The following is an 18,139-nucleotide window of genomic DNA, read 5'->3' as shown; positions in this document are numbered from 1 at the left end:
TTCTCATAGGTTATTCCATTTGAAAGAATATATTTATGGTCATGAAATAATTAGAAAATAATATTGAAGCATATGCAAGTGATCTAGATGTTGATTCTAATGTATTCTAGTTCTTAATTCTTTTAGTGCTCTAGTTAAATTTCTCCTATAATGAATGCTCCTTAGAATGCCAGGATTTTAAATGATGATTATGTAAGAAATTATTCTCAAATGAATGTATTTAAATATAAGGAAATAACATATTTTCACACAAATGTGTACGAAATCAACTCCCAACAAATATTAGAAAAAGGAAAGAGTTGGTCATTTAAAATTTTTTGGGTAAAATTTGCACTATGCAAGATCAATCATAAGCGTCATAGAAATGGTATATGGTATTTGAGGATTAATAAAAATTCATGGAAATTTGGGTCATTAAATGGTGAGGATGTAGCATAAATGAGGATAGAAAATGGATTAGGATGGGTATATATGGGAATGTGTGTAAGGAAGAGTAACTAAGGATGACAAAGTATCAAGAAAGAAAAATAAATTTAGCACAAAAGTGTGCCACATGTAAAAATGTAAGCGTATCAAAGATATTCTTTCAAAATGGGTTCAAAATTAAATGGGAACTAGCATGGTTGTGAAAATTTAACAATTAAATTTTAGTCCCAATTTGAGGTGCATGTGAATCCTAAATGAACACATGTCATAGTAAATGAGCACTCACAAAAATATATTATGGAGTCATAAAAAGGATACCAAGGTCCATGTAAATCAATGGACCCCACTATATGTCATCATATTATTCATCCTCAACATGTGCACTCCATAAGAACCTACAAAACAAATAAAAGTATGCAATAATTAGCATTTATCTCACAAGTGGATTATACACAATTCACAAAATTGTTTGGCTATCTAGAAAAAATGAAGTGAGGGTTAAAAAATTATATTTATATGAAAAGTGGCATGGCATATTAGAATTTGTCATGTTGTGATAATGATTTGTATAGACACAATGATGAGTATTTGCATTGTTACCAATGGGTTTTTTTAAGCTTAACAAATGAGTGTTAGTAATAGGATATTACCCTTTCAATGAGTTTCATCCATTGAATACAAGGAAAGTGGAGGATAAGGGGAAAATACATGAAATATGAACGTAATATAAGCATTTGAGCATATAAATAATATAAAGTAATAAGTTCCATGGATAGATCATGCAATACAAAAATATGATGTATAGTAGATAGGCATGAAATTACATGGACTATCATATTTATCAAGGTATAATGTTTCCCCCAATATGGAAAAAGTTTGAGATGAAAATGACCCTCGAGGTGCAATATAAGTGGTATCAAGAAGGAATATTCTCCAACATAAGTCTCAGACCATGGTAATGCATGCAAGTACACATAACAAGATAGGGATAGACATGATGTCTCCAACATGGTAAAGGTATCTCTAGAAACATAATCATGGCAAGTAAGAACAAGGTAATATGGGGAAAGGCATAATACCTTCCAAAATAATAGATATCTCAAGATAAGGAATTGATAACATAATAAAGAAAAGAGGAAAGGAGGTGCTCTAAATTTAAAATAATAGCCCTAAATGTAATATGTAAAAAATTAGTGCATTATTGGGGGGTATAAAACCCCTACTATAATAGAATGGTATATATAAGTATCAAAGAATTAAGGTAGCATTTAAGTATCATAAGGCATGGAATCATAAGCATATATGGATGGAAAACATAATAAAGTTAATGTAACAAAAATCAAATATAAGGGTGTATCAAAATCTCAAAATTATAAGATTAATATGGTAATCATCCGATAAAATAAGATCATAATAAAATATAGAAGAAGCATATGAAGATGAAGCTAAAGAAGAGCTCAAGGCATAGAACCTTGAATTGAAGAAATACATTAGTCAACTCTTGGGTCCAATTGATTCAGGTGCTCCCTCAACAAGCTTGCAAGCCCTTTTGTCACATGGAATCACAACTTCAAGTAGGGATTCTTTCATTCCTGCGACACTTAGATGGAGCCAAGAAATTGAAAAATTAGGTGAAGAGGTGATCCAACAAGTTTTGACTTTGTTCAATGCTCTTCAAAATGAGCTTAAATTTCTTCATGGGATGTTGTCAGGAGAATGGAAAGAAGGTATAAGCATTGAATATTTCATCCTTATGTGGGATAACTACCTTTACATTCTCTGCATTGTCGAGAACACTAATGATAACTTGTTGATTGAAAAAGGTGTCATAGATGAGGCTATGGATAAGGAAAAGTCCTCGAATAGATCAGGACAATTAACATGGTGATAAAGAATACAAGAAAGCTAAGGAAAGGGTAATAACTGTCACTAATACATTGTTATTCTGAGTAGAGGAATTTATTAAGGGATTGCCTTATACATTACTAAATGATAAGCTTCAAATCAATATCGATCAATACATAGTATGATAATTCAAATACAAGATGCATACAAACTACACTGCTCAGATCATTGAGTAGATGATCTAATATGAAACAACACATTTAGTTAATGCAAGTTGAACTTTATCAATTTGAAGATAAGAGAAAGAAGCTGAATTTTTTTTGTCAATGATCTGGTTATAAAACTGAAATGTACTAAGATGCCAGATGTGGAGGAGTTGCATGGCTTGGTTAATGTCTTCAATTAACAATTTCCAGAAGTTATAGCTCATCTATGAGGAAATATACTTAAAATTTTGAATGAAACAAGCACAACAAATCAAAAGACAACCATCTAAGAAAGAAGATAATGTTTTGTCTATGAATTCCAGTTAATTGTAGGTGCCACATGGGTCAAATGAGCATCATGAAGGGATGTTTTTTGTCAAAGTTCTCACATCCTGATCAATGCCAACAACTCTCAGTTCAATGCAGTAAAGAAAGGGGAAGATTCTACCCACGCTTGTAAAAGAAACCCATAAAAAATGGAACATCAATAAATTGGGAGTCAAAACAACACAAGAGGGGCTCTTTTCCTACAATTTTGGCCACCCAAATCAGTCACCTACCTTTTGCACAAGTTTTAGGAAGTGCTAGCTTTAGTTTTAGAGCAGTTTTAAGTTGTTTATTTAGAAATTTCAATAAATTTTGACCCAAAATTTTTCCCAAAAACCCTAGCTTTGGGTTTGTAAATGGGGTGTTATAAAATCTATATAAACCCTTCATTTGATTGTAGAAAGGGTAGGATTATTAATGTAGATAATATAGTGAAATATTTATGTATTTTTGGTGTGAAAATTTCTACCAAACTTGTGAAGTTTGAATTAATAAAGTTTAGATTTCAAAGTTTCAAACCTATGTTAATTGTCCAAACAACTTTGTTAAATGGTATTGTTGATCTTTTGGTGATTCAATTGCAAAGGATAACTTGGCTAGATTGAATTTTAAAGAGCTTATTAAGGATCACGTCTTGCTTGTGCGCATGGGTATGGTCGTATAGGTAGATGGATTTTGAAAATCATTGTTTAAATTAATTCCTTTGATGATTGCATCATGTTTACATGAATTGTGTTAATCTAATTTATGTTAATGTGATTTCCTTTGATTTGGTCTAATTTTCACGTGTTGGATATCAAATAATCAACATTGTCTAGTAGTTTGAATTTCAAATTATGTTCTTTGTCTTTTGAAAACTCATGTCTTTTGCAATTTATTTGGTATTCATGGATAGAATAAACTATTAGAATAGATTTTTTGTTACTAAGTTGTTTATGCAGATTTAAATTAAAAAGACCAAAAAAAATTGTCACAACTATTGAGAAGATCATAAAGAATAATGACATAGTTTATGTTGGCATTATACACTCAAATGAGAATAGTTGATGTTGTCATTGATGGAAACCAACTGGTAACATGGTTTACAGGTCACACCGACAACATGCATCATCTACCGGCACCGATAGTTACAACAAGTTTATTCACACCGACATCCAGTCTACACCAACAATAGATTATACCGACACTCTAAGCCAACTTGAAATAATATTGTTTTGTGTTGTAATTATACTTGTATAGCCGACATGATGTATTGTAAAGACTCATATATGTATGAGATATTGTAGGTCATTTTGAAATGTAATTAGGTAATGTAAGGAAGTGATATATGAGATGTGATAGGTTATGATAGCGAATGAACTGTATATGCATTTTGATGTAATTATCATATGATTGAATAAGAGCAGATCAGAGCGAATCAAGGTTTATGGTAGAGGTATTAGATAGAGCTTAAACCGGTACTGAATCCAGCATTGTAGATGCTATTTTGAGTAGTACATTGTCATTGGATTTAATCATCCAATTTTGTAGTCAGTGTGACTTCTATTTTGTATTGAGCAGTGAGCTCTAGGCAGTTGGCCTTCCTACATGTGCATGCCCCTATTGTACAAGTAATATTTATTCATATTGGCCAGTGAGTAAATATTGTGGGTCACAAATCCCACCGAGGTTTTTCCCCTACCGGGTTTCCTCGCCAAAAATATCTATGTTATGGTGTGTATTGATGGTTATACTTTTGTTTCTCTTTACTGCATTATTATTTGTTTACCGGTATATTAATTTGGGTTGTAAAGTTGCAAACAAGTTTAAATCTTTCATTTACCGATTAGACACTGATTCACCCCCCCCCCCCCACCCCCCCCCTTAGTGTCTTTGGGACTGTCCTAGCATATAACAATTGGTATCATAGCTTAGTCCTCTATTTGCAAAAGCCTAACAGCTTGAGGAAGATTCTGAAACCGGTACCGATGGAAAGTTTGAGACAACAGTTGGAAGGAGCTCTTGAAGATTTTGATGCAAAAAAATTGAAGAATATCAAACTAGAAGATGAACTCAGAACTGCTCGGGAATTTATCAAAGCACTTCAAGATAACCTGGTTATAGTAAAGAATAAGAGAAAAGAATTACATGTGCAATTGCAAAATCAAGATGATGAAGAAAAGGAAACTCTCAGAGATATTGCAGAGAAACTAAGACAAGAGAACAGTAACATGAAGAATGAGATGCAAGATTTAACCATGAGACTATGCAAGGATATTGAAGATAGAAAGAGGAATGAAGAAGATTTGGCTAGAAGACTTAATGAAAGATCAGATGAATCTCTAAGGCTTAGTTATGAAAATGATATGCTTAAAACAAATTTGATTCACATGCAACATGACAAAGAGGAACTTATGAGACAAGTTAGCACTTTGGAAAGTGAGTTGGTCATTGCAAATGAATACAAAGACAAATTCAAGAATAGTTCAAACAAGCTTGATGATATGCTAAAAAGTTAGAAACCTGATGGAGAAACAATTGGACTTGGATTTGAACATGGAGAAAGTTCTGGGACTACAAACAATCATGATCACAACAAACCGGTAAGGCAACCTAATGCTTACAAATTCAATGGAAAATGTTTTAATTGCAACAAATTTGGTCATAGAGAAAATCAGTGCAGATTTAGGAATAATCAGAATACAAACTCATCCACCGGTCAATGTTCCAAATGCAATAAAAATGGTCATAACTCAGATAATTGTAGAATGAATGTAAAATGCTATGTTTGTGGTAGATTTGGACATTTATCTAATCAATGCAGAACTCAAATCGGTCAAGGTTATGGAAAAGTTATTCAAAGAAATAATGTAACTTGTTATGCATGTAACAAGATTGGGCATATTGCAAAAATTTGTAGAAGTAAGACTATACCGGCAAACAATAAAGGATCTAACGACAAAGGCAAAGAAAAGGTAAATGAAATCAAGCAAGAATTCACTAAACAATGGATCAGGAAGAGAGATTAGAGAAATGATGAATTTGTCTCTGCACCGACAGAACAGGGCAATCCTGCACCGACTGGAGATTCTTCATCTAACTAAGGAACAATCCTTAGGGGTAAGGAAACTAATTGAAATTCATACATTTACCCTCGGTTGGTGGTAAGAAGTTATAATTCTTCTTTACCGACAGATATGTGGAGTTTTCACTTCACCGACAAAGCATTTATTGCAGATGTAAGTTAAATTTTTGGTTATAAAGGCATTGTAACTTCTCATTTCATCGCACCAAGCATTCAAGAATTCGAAGAGAGCGAAATTGAGAAAAGGCATCCCAAAGGCAAAGCGACAAAGGTTTTTAAGAGCATTCAAGGATTTCTCAGCTAAAAGGTATTTATCTTACACAATGGCTTCTTCATCCTCTGTTCCTGAATTCGTTGCAAACCCTACCATTGTGGAGAACATAAAACGACCTAGACCCATTTTCAAAATAATTCCTAAGATAGCAAAACTGGATGACTCCATTGGTGCATTTTCTATAATCCTGAAGGGAGTTGCGTTTGCTGAAGACTCTAGGGCATACATATATTGTAACATTGAAAGTTTAGGGTCTGAAGATTTGAAGAATATGTTCATAAATGTTATCACTAACAAACATGGGGTAGTTAAACCAGAACACAAGGTTAATGAGGATTTAGGATTCATTGACATCCTCCATATGCCAAAATTCTCAGATGAAACCATCCGCTATGTTCTTAGCAGGGTTCATGGTGAATTTATGTGGTTAAACTTAGTATTTAAGATCACTAAGGAAGCTATAAAAGCTATTACTAGTTTACCCTCCATTGGCACTAGGCCTGATAAGAAAAAGAAAATTCCAAACAAAGAGGTTATGAGCTTAACCAAAGCTACATTTGACAACAGATCACTTAGGTTCAATGATATAAAAGATAACAATGTTAAATTTGCATGTATGGTCATTGGTTATAAAGTTGCTCATACTAACAGACTAAATTCTGTATCTAGTTTATGCATTCATAGTGCTCATGAGATGATCTTGAATAATGCTAAAATTGACATCTGTGAATGGTTAAAGATGAATTGCTAGAGAATTTGGATAAAATAAAAGGAGATAAGAAGGGAACCTTTAAATTTGGAACTCTGATTGTGTGTTTAATGCTTTACTTCTCAAAGGAGATTCCCGGTATTGGACATAAGGATTTTGCCTATAATATTTCTGTTGGAAAATAGATAAAGGAGGCAATTACTGGAATGGGACCTGATAGTGATAAATTGGAAAAAGAGTATTTCAAGAATTTTCAAGCAAAAATGAGACAAAAGGAAAGGATTCCTCAAACCATTGTTGATAAGTATGATAAACAAATATGCTTTGTTATCAAAAGAGATGAAGTATGGGTGGAGGCAGTTAGACCTAGAACTGTCTGGACAATAGAGATGGGCTATGAGGTAGATTCACACATCTTGGATTCATATGCTAAAATACTCCTAGATGCTCCACCGGAACCAACAGGGGAGATATTTGGCAATGTTGAAACAATTGAGAAAGGTGTTGAAAGGTGTTGAAGTTAAGAAGAAGAAGAAGATAAGAGACAAGGTAATGAAAGATGCTTTGACCTTTGTTGAAATTGTTAAGAAAGGCTTGTTGAAACTAGATGCAATGAAAGGTGTTGTTGAACAAGAAAGAAGAACAAAACAACAACCGGTAGCACATATCTCTCTTGTGGCTACCTCATCTGATTCTGACAATGATAGGGTAGCTGAATTCAAAAGAGTGGAAAGAAATAAAAGAAAACCCTCACCGGTACCTGCTCCATCTCCTAAGAAATCAAGGACACTCAAAAAGAAGCAACAAGTTGTAAGAGAGCCCAATGGTCCTAAGAAGAAAGTTACTCCAAAGAAGAAATCCAAACCAAAGGAGCTAGATACTCTTTCACCAGAAGAGTTAGTCAATGAAATTAATCAAGATGGTAACCTTAGCAATGTAAATAAATTTTATCATTTTTTTAAAGATTCAGATAATGATACTATATAGGAAAGCATTATTTTGTATCTAGACATATATAAGAAGGTTCTTATTGAAGTTCTACCAAATGATTTGTACTTAAGATTAGAAGCAAAGAGAATGTCTGTTATGGAACTTGATAATAAATTGAAGGTAGAAGCTCTATTAGCTGTGCATCTTGTTAATTCCAAGCAAGAAATTGATGACCTTATATCTGAATCTAATAGAACTGCTTTTGTGAGTGGTCACCAGCAAGTTAGTCTTATGGCTGACAGAGTTAAAGAGATTGCAGATGAAACAGCGGATAAATGGGATATATTTTTTATTGAGAGAGAGAAGAAAGAAGAGAAAGACAGACAAAAGGTTGATAAATCATTCACTAAAGTGTATCAAAAGACAGATAAGGGTAAGGGTAAGATTGGCAATATACTGGATATTACAGTTAAGGACAACTTACCGCCACTAGCATAGGACACCCCATTAGTAGTATCAGAGGCACCGACAGAAATGCAAAATGAGCCTGAAGAAAAGAAGTCAGAGGAAGTAAAAGAAGATAATGTTGATCCCGAGTCAGACATTCTATTCACAATGAATGTTGACACTTAGGATAAGGAAACTATAGAGGTAAAGAAAACTGAAGCTACAAATGTTGAGATCTCTGAGTCACCGGTCAACATTGTTGACTCTCAGCAGAATACTGAGATACTGGCTGAAGTAGGAAAGGAACAAGAACAGAATGTATCTGAACCAACAGGAAATGAAAATAAGAATGAGGATAAGAAGGAAGGAAAAGTGGATAAAGAAGAGGTTAAGGATGGAAGCAAGGAAGCATAAGTGGTTAAGATAATTGTGCAGACATCCAGAGAAGAAAAGAAACCAATTGCAAAACCAAGCACTCCACCTAGCACCTCTACTATGGATTATAGACCAACGAATGTTACAGATGTACTTTTAGATTCAATAAAGAGGATTACAGAATGCAATGCCTTAGCATTTAAGGCCATTGATGATACTTTACCAATTTTGCAAATGATTGCACCAACATGTAAAGTTGATCATATTGATGGATCTATAGGTAAATTGGACACATTGTCCAAATCCATTGCTTCTAACATTCAAACTGTGGATAAAATAAATGAGACCATTAAGGAAAGAGTGAATAACGAGAAAGATGAATTCTTTGATAGGACAATTAAAGACTGTACAGATCAAATTGATTCTTTGTTACCGATACTAAATTCCACCATTTTGGAATACAAAGAGTTGTACAGGGAAGCATGTAAGCCTCACCATTTAACCAAGGATATTGATGAGGAAATAAGGAAAACACAAAAGGAAATTGATGATATAGCTGATAATATGATTGGTTCTTTAGAACGAACTTCAGTTTTGGATCAGGAAATGGCAATCTATGAAGAGAAGATATAGAAATCAGAAAGGGAGAAAGCAAGGCTAAGAATGAAAACCCAGGAGTTGAAGAACAAGCTTGGTCCTAGATTGGACAACTTATTAACACACCAGAATGAGTTGTCTAAAGCATCTATTCAAGGAGAAAGATCACCGGAGAAACAAATGCATTATCTCACCGATATGATCCAGTAGACAGGGACTATAATTTCTGACAGTACTAAGTTTTTGCAAGGTCTTAACTTGGTTTTGGCAGACATTTTCCAGATTGTACATAACCAGTTACAGGTTTCTAGATAAATTTTAAAATTCTTTGATTCTTTTGACATCCTTTGTCATTGATGTCAAAGGGGGAGTAGTGTGTGAGAAAAATGTATAGAAGGAGATCATTTTCTCAGGGGGAGCACACTCAGTTTTTGGACTTCATTTTTGGATATCAGTTTTTTAATTTTTCTCATGAGTGTTGCCATCAATGCCAAATGGGGAGATTGTTGGAACTATACACTCAGATGAGAATAGTTGATGTTGTCATTGATGGCAACCAACTGGTAACATGGTTCACAGGTCACACCAGCAACAAACATCATCTACTGGCACCGACAGTTACAACAAGTTTATTCACACCGACATCCATTCTACACCGACAATAGATTATACCGACACTCTAAGCCGACTTGAAATAATATTGTTTTGTATTATAATTGTGAGATTTTGCCAAGATCAAGAGCTCAATGAAAAGTACAATAGAGACAAAATATAGGACAAGAATAAATTGTATTCTCATCAATAGAAAATGATCAATAATATCCAAATTACATACAATGTAGATGAGCTTGCTTATATAGAGAAGGCTAGGGATATGTGAGCACACAAACATGACATGTGGCTCAATAAGAAACAAAGGTAGGTAGGAAATAGGTGTGGGCAGGTAGGAGAAATAATATAATAGTCCACATGAGGTGGATCACCCACTGAATGTGGAGTGTAACAACAAGATCAACACCATAAAAGGCGGAATTTCTCGTACACACAATATCCCAATGTGGCACAAACACCCAAGTGTCTCATACCCAAACTACTATGAAATGCATTTCCTAAGTAAACTTAAGTAAGTGTAATAATATCCAAGATGAATAATAAGCCGACTTGAAATAATATTGTTTTGTATTATAATTATACTTGTATAGTCGACATAATGTATTGTAAAGACTCATATATGTATGAGATCTTGTAGCTCATTTTAAAATGTAATTGGGTAATGTAAGGAAGCGATATATGAGATGTGATAGGTTATGATAGTGAATGAATTGTATATGCATTTTGATGTAATTATCATATGAGCGAATAAGGGCAGAGCAGATCGAATCAAGGTTTATGGCAGAGGTATCAGATAGAGCTTAAACCGGTACTGAATCCAGCATTGCAGATGCTATTTTGAGCAGTACATTGTCATTGAATTTAATCATCCAATTTTGTAGTCAGTGTGACTCCTATTTTGTATTGAGCAGTGAGCTCTAGGCAGTTGGCCTTCCTGCATGTGCAGAAAGTAATATTTATTCATATTGGCCAGTGAGTAAAATTTGTGGGTCACAAATCCCATCGAGGTTTTTCCCCTACCGGGTTTCCTCGCCAAAAATAACTGTGTTATGTTGTGTATTGATGGTTATACTTTTGTCTCTCTTTACTGCATTATTATTTGTTTACCGGTATATTAATTTGGGTTGTAAAGTTGCAAACAAGTTTAAATCTTTCATTTACTGGTTAGACACTGATTCACCCCCCCTCTCAGTGTCTTTGGGACTGTCCTAGCATCTAATAGTTTCCAGCTTGAAGTGCCAACATACTAGTAGCCACTTTGAACACATCCACATTTATACCCACTGATTTTGCTTGCATGGCTAAGACATATCCTTCCATAGCCTTAGGGTGATTTTCCTCACCTTTCAAGAGAAGATTCGTCCCTAGATTCCTATTGTTGCCCATGCTAACACCATAGTCAATGATAATCCCCATTAATTCATTTAATTATTGATGGTCAAGTAAGGACAAGAAAAATCATATAACTTGGTAAGTACAAGGATTGAGACAAAAAATCATAGGCTCTTACTAGGTGCAAAGTTTAGATTATAGTCATATATTTTTGTTAAGAATAATAGATGCATTGTATTTGAAACATTCAATTAAACTTTGATGAGCATAACTATATTTCGATTATAAAAGAGAGAATATTTTTGTGTTGAATGAACTTCTATTTCATCCCTTAAATTTTCAAGTGTGGGTAATTATATTTTTTAAAGCATCTAGTATTGATTTAAAACATAGATTCAAAATAAATTTCAAGTGATGGAGAAAATGACGGATGTGTAGTCTTGGGTAAATATGGTAGACAAGGAAAAATAAGAGGATTGAAGGTTGGAAAGACATTATTTGATAGATCTAGTGAAGAATGAAAAATAAGAAGAGTGAAGATTGAAAAGTCATTCTAAGATAAATCAAGAGGATAATGAAATACATGGATTCTATGATTCATTTGGAGGATTTAATAATAAATAAAGAAGGAAGAATCACAAGGGATCAAATCAAGTGTTATTGAATACATACAAATGGCCAAAACAGAGTTAGGAAAGAAATTAGTGAGAAAACAAGGTGAATCATTAGTGACTCCTCATGACTAGAAATTAAATGGTTTGGAAGAAAAAATATTTAAGTTTTACTAAATGTGAATCAATATAAATAAACAATAAATTTCTTGTTAGAAATAAAGGAATCGAATTTATAAATAAATAAAATCTTTAAAATGAGAGGTTTCAAAAATGTTTAAACAAACTTTCCTTATATTTAAGAGAAATGATGGATCTATTTTTTGGAAAAATAAGATACAAAAAATTAATAAACCCTAGTGGAAGAGATTAGAAGTGAAATAATATTAAGAAAAATCCAATTAATGGGAGGTTTAAAGTAAACATTGGTCAAAATCTTTCCCAAAAAAGAGATCAAGTAGGGGTGTTGGATCTAGAGTTATGGAAAAATAAAAATCAAGAAGGAACAAACCCTAACAATCAAGAGAAGAGAAAAAATAATGTTCCAAACCTTGATGTTGGTCTGTTGAATTTTTCCATAATGAATAGGAAAAGAGAAATAAAAAGTAGTTCACTAATTATAAAATTTAGGAATATCTAACCACCATGACTTGTTGTAATTAATTGGATCCAACAAAAATGGTTTTTAGTAGTAGAAATAACCTTCTTAGCAAAGGGATGTTCATTGTAACTTTTAGCAATGAAACATATAAGGATAAAATTTTAAAATATTATGGAACTTGGTTCTTGTATAGAAATAATTTATATATTTTTCTTTGGAAACCTAATTTTGATCCCTAAATAGATAAATCAATCTTGCTCGTGCATTAATTAGATTAATTAATCTCCCTAAAGAAAGAATGTTGAAATTAAAAGATTCTAAAAAAAATTCGTAATACCTTGGTAAGTTTACTAGAGATTAATAAAGAGTTACAAAGAGAAGGATTGGGTATTTCTTCTAGATTTTTCTAAGCTTGTTCTACAAACAGTTAACTTAATCTCAAAAGGTGTATGGAATCAAGAAGTTTACGTGAAAAAATAGGCCCATTTTGCATCTGTTAATTGGATATATAAATAAGAACTCAAACAATAAATTTTGATTGCCCAATATTGGGAGAAGGTGAGAAAAGTATTCAAAGGCAACAATGATCTTTGGATCCACCAATTTAATAACATGCATAGATCTCAAATTAGAGGCAACGAAATCATACAATAGAGTTTGGAACTAATAATGAACATGTTATTGATAAGAATGATAACAACACAATTTATGTAAAGAATAAAAAATAAATATAAAGACACCCGCTATTTAAAAAAAAATCAAAATAAGAGAGTATTAAATAAGTAAGAGAGGGAAATAAGAAGTCAAATCCTCTTGAAAATGTTGAAACAAAAAATGATGAAAACATAATTGTTAATGGAAATGGGAGAACTAATAATGATCTATCACCCAATAATGAACAAATTAAGTTTGCCCTAAAATATTTTATAATTAAAAGGTTCTTGAACCAAAGGAATTATATAATTTGGAAAATGACTTCCTTTAAAAGTTGGGAAATGAAATTATTGAAGAAATATTTGAGGAAGTGATGTCACATTATCTAGAGATGAATTTGAAGGGAGCATTATCTATCTCTCAATCTAAATCTATTAAAAAAAATGAAATTTATTTTCTGCCTCAATGGAAGAAAAAAAGGAAAAAAGAACAAACAAAAAAATAAATAAAAAACCTAAGAAGAGGCAGTTGCTACCTTGTAGTCGAGACTAGATAAGAATCTTTGATCTTTTATTAGATTAGATGAAAATTCTCCTTTGGTTGAATTAAGATTATTTCTTGGAATTTTGGTAACTTAAATGGCATAATAGGATATGCTTAATTAAGCACCATTTAGATTTATGTAAAGGAAAATGCATATTACTGTGGGGAACAAAATAAAATGGGTAGAATGAATTTTTTTTATTTGAATACTAGAGCACTTGCCAATATTGTTTTGTCCCATATAACAAAATGACGAGTCATTTATTTCAATTCTTTGGTCCTTAACATTGGTTAGATATGAGATTATTATAGAAGTAAATAATTGGGTGTTAGGCAGATGCTCTAGTCCAATTTTTGATTTACAATTTTTGATCTTCAATATTCATGCTTCATCTAGCCCTATTCAAACAAGGGGCTTTAGGAGTTCTTAACGAAGACGATGGATCCTTTAAAAATGAATTAATTTTATTAGTTAGAAAGACTTGATACATTTCTTATTGGTATGTTCACTAGGTCAAATTAAAGATCAAACATCTCTTATATATAGTTGAGAGACTTGATGGATTTCTTATTTTAGCTTCTTGGTTGAAAAAGGGTGTTGGATATACTAGTAGTATAGTTATTGATTCAAGTTCATACCACTATCTAGATTGCATGATTTTTTAAGATAAATATCTCAAAAAAATCTCATTCAAATTTGAGATATGACTTTAAAATGGTATATTTCTTATTGGTATGTTTAAAAATTCTTGTTCAAATTTGACTTAATTTGGTTTAGATATACATCAGTTTTAGGTCTTGTATACTATTGGTGGAATAGTGTTCCTTTTGTTAAATAATCTTAGATGTATCAACTATGTAACAAACTAAAACTTATAAAAATCAAGATTTGGGAGTCTAATAAGACATTGTTTTAAAATGTATTGGTAGATAAGCTTCTATTGACATTTAGAATTACAGGCTCCAAACAATAAGGTTATAGAAGAGTGTATGAACCAAAGCTCTTTAAAACAACTCCTACATTAACTTCATGAAATTCATGCTTGAGAGGAAATTTATTGGAATCAAAATTTTAAAGAATTATGGCTCAAAGAAGGGGATAAAAACACTAATTTCTTTCATGCTTCTACTAAGATGAGGAAAAGTTATAATAATTTATTTTTTTTAAAGACAAAGGGCCAGTGCCCACAATATATATTATATAATAGAGAAAAAAGAGATTACAATAGAAATAAGCCCCTATTGAAGGAGATAGCCATTTCCAATACACAACCCAAAATGAATTCCCAGTTGGAATTCCATAGGACCACAAAAGATGATCAAAACTTAGCCTTACACCCAAAACCTTAGACTCAACATATTTGTAATACTTCACCAAGGCATGATGAAACCCTGTGCTCACCCATTTACACTTGAGAATAGAAGTCAAAAGACTGGCTCATCAACAAATAGTAGAAGAAACATTGCATTTGAACCTTAGGATGGCAGAGGGGAGGCCAAAGCCATAACCAGAAGCTATCCAAAACTGGAGCACAATCATGATGCTTGATGACTGAAGCCACCAACATATAAAGATCACTTTCACGACTTTGATGGCTTAACTTAGACAAAAAAAAAATGATTCTATAGACCAAAAGAGCCAGACTCCATTTTCAGATTCTTGAGAAGAAGCTATATCAATAGGATTTGGGAAAGAAGAAGAGTACCCATGTGGGTCAATCTATAAATGTGTATGAAGCTCCTATATTGCTTATAGCTACAACCGATTGAAGAAGGGTGCAGGGGAGTCATAGAAGACACCATTAATGAAGCATATCAAAAGCAACCTAAGGACTGAATCTCAAGAATTTCCATTATGTTCAAGAAACCCCCAATCCAAACATCCCTAGAGAAGATATTATAATTGGCAAACTAGAAATTTAATTCCTCCCAAGTATATAGGGATGAATGCACAAAAGAACCAATTACAAACTTAGTAAAATATGGCGACCATGTCAAATCCATTAACATTGTTGCAAGTCCGGAGACAACCATAGATGGAGGGGTAAAACGATTCAACAATAGTCATTGTTTCCCCAGAAGCTACTACAGAGCCCACTCAATATCAACACAAGGAATTACAAACACCTCATGTAGAGATAATTGATGAACATTTCCTTGAGGCCACACATTATAGAAGAAACACCATGACAACTAAACACCCGCAAATCCAAACTTGAGGAATAAGTAATCCATGTTAGGATGAAGAAACAAATTTAAACACAACACAGATAAATAAGACACGCAGATTTATCATGGTTCGGCAATTGCCTACATCCACACTTGAAGCAGGGTAATCAATAGATTAATAACCAATCTGGTTTACACACATACACAGCTGCAAGTAGCTCCAGAAAATCACTCTACAAATGAAATACAATCAGCTCTTAAAGAGCTTGCAAGGAGAAGTTGAAGACTCCGTTGGACTTCACTTCCAACAATCTCCCATTGAAGGCCAACGAACTGCTACAACAAGTAGATTCCCCCACTCAGTCCTGCGATTGGTTATTGGAAAGGCCAAGAGAAGCTCGACAGAAATCGAACTTCTCCCACTTAACTACTTTAGTGAGCACATCAGCCGGATTCATGTCGGTATGAATTTTATCTACATGAAACTTGCCTTCTTTGACCATATGGCGAACATAATGACTACGAACATCAACATGTTTTGACCGAGGCTGAGATGTTTGATGTTTAGTCATAAATATGGCACTTCTATTATCACAAAATAAAGAAGAATCTGATTGCTTCAAACCCAACTCGCTAAACAAGAGTTGCAACCATACCATCTCTTTTGCTCCCTCAGAAAGAGTTATTATGTATTCAGCCTCCACAACCGATTGAGCAATTGTATGTTGCAATTTTGAAGCCCAACTAATTGTTGCCCTGACAAATGTGAAAGCATAACCTGAAGTAGACTTTCTTTTGTCTAAATATCCAACAAAATCAGAATCAATAAACCCTTGCAAAACTGCCTTGTTCTTTCCAAACCATAAACAAAAATCAGAAGTACCCTTGAGATACCTCAAGATATACTTGAACGCCTCCCAATGTGATTTTCCCGAATTAGCCATAAATCTTCTCACCACTCCCACGACATGAGCAATGTCCGGACGAGTAGACACCATAGCATACATAAGGTTGCCAACTGCAGATTTGTATGGAATTTTGTCCATAAACTCCTTATCTTCTTGTGTTTTTGGACACAATTGAGAAGACAACTGAAAATGAGAGGCTAAGGGTACATAAACAGACTTAGAATCTGCCATACCAAATCTGTCCAATACTTTTTTAATGTAATCTCACTGAGATAGTTTGAGTTCTCTCTTTTTCCTATCCTGAAAAATAGTCATTCCTAGAATCTTCTTTTCTGCCCCTAAATATTTCATGGAAAATTCCTTTGCTAAGTGAGTTTTAAGTTCACTCACAATCATCATGCTTGTGTCAGCCACTAGCATATCATCCACATAAAGGAGAAGTATGAAAAATTTGCCATTTAGGAAGCTTTTTAAAGTAGATACAAGGATCAGACTCGCTGCGAGTAAACTTGTGATCAATCATGAATTTGTCAAATTTAAGATACCATTGCCGGGGGGCTTGCTTAAGCCCAAACAAACTACATTTAAATCTGCAATAGAGGTGTTCTTGCCCCTTTTAATGAACCCTTCCGGCTGATGCATAAATAGTTCCTCATCAAGATCGCCATGGAGAAATGTCGTCTTCACATCCAGCTGTTCAAGTTCAAGATCCCAGGCTGCAACTAAGCCCAATACTACTCGGATGGTAGTCATTTTGACTATAGGTAGAAAATTTCTTTGAAATCAAGGTCTTTCTACTGAGCATATCCCTTTACAACTAGTCTTGCTCGAAATCTTCTACGACCACCGGCTTCATGTTTTAGTTTATACACCCACTTATTTCTTAATGCCTTTCTGTCAGGCGAAAGTGGCACCAAATCCCATGTCTGATTTCGCAATAGTGCATCCATTTCTTCGCACATTGCAGTGTGATAGTTATCACAATCTGCATTTTTACAAGCTTCTTTGTATTTGCAGGCTCTGTTTGATCAAAGATTAGTAAAGTAGGTTCAGCTTCTTCACAAAACAATAAATCATAGTTGGAGAACTTTGTAGGAGGTCACCTCTATGTGGTTGATTTCCTCAATTGATTCTTTGTTTGAGTAGTAGAATCATTAAATTTATGTGATCCCCATTTATGTGAGTAGATATCATGCCCATTGTTAATTCGCCTGGTAGTTTCACTATTAATTTCCCTGTCTGTAGGGCAATCAACGGCCTGTGGATTTTTGTCCACATTGGGTTCAGGAAAGTCATGGGAGAGTGGGCTTGTAGAGATGTCTTTCTCTGCTTGCATTGGATGAATGAGCAGGGAGCGAGGTCTACAGGAGGGGACTACCATATCACCAATGGCAGGGAAGCCATACGGTGGTGGCACAAGCCTCGTGGAGGCTTGTCAACGTGGGGCAGAATGTAGGGAGAGCCCATGGGGTGGAGGGCCTATGGAGTGAGGGCTTGCAGAGAGCTCGT

This window comes from Cryptomeria japonica, chromosome 9 (assembly GCF_030272615.1).
Source record: "Cryptomeria japonica chromosome 9, Sugi_1.0, whole genome shotgun sequence".
Taxonomy (NCBI): Eukaryota; Viridiplantae; Streptophyta; class Pinopsida; order Cupressales; family Cupressaceae; genus Cryptomeria; species Cryptomeria japonica.
The sequence above is the reverse complement of the archived record's forward strand: the minus strand, read 5'-3'. Positions refer to the sequence as shown.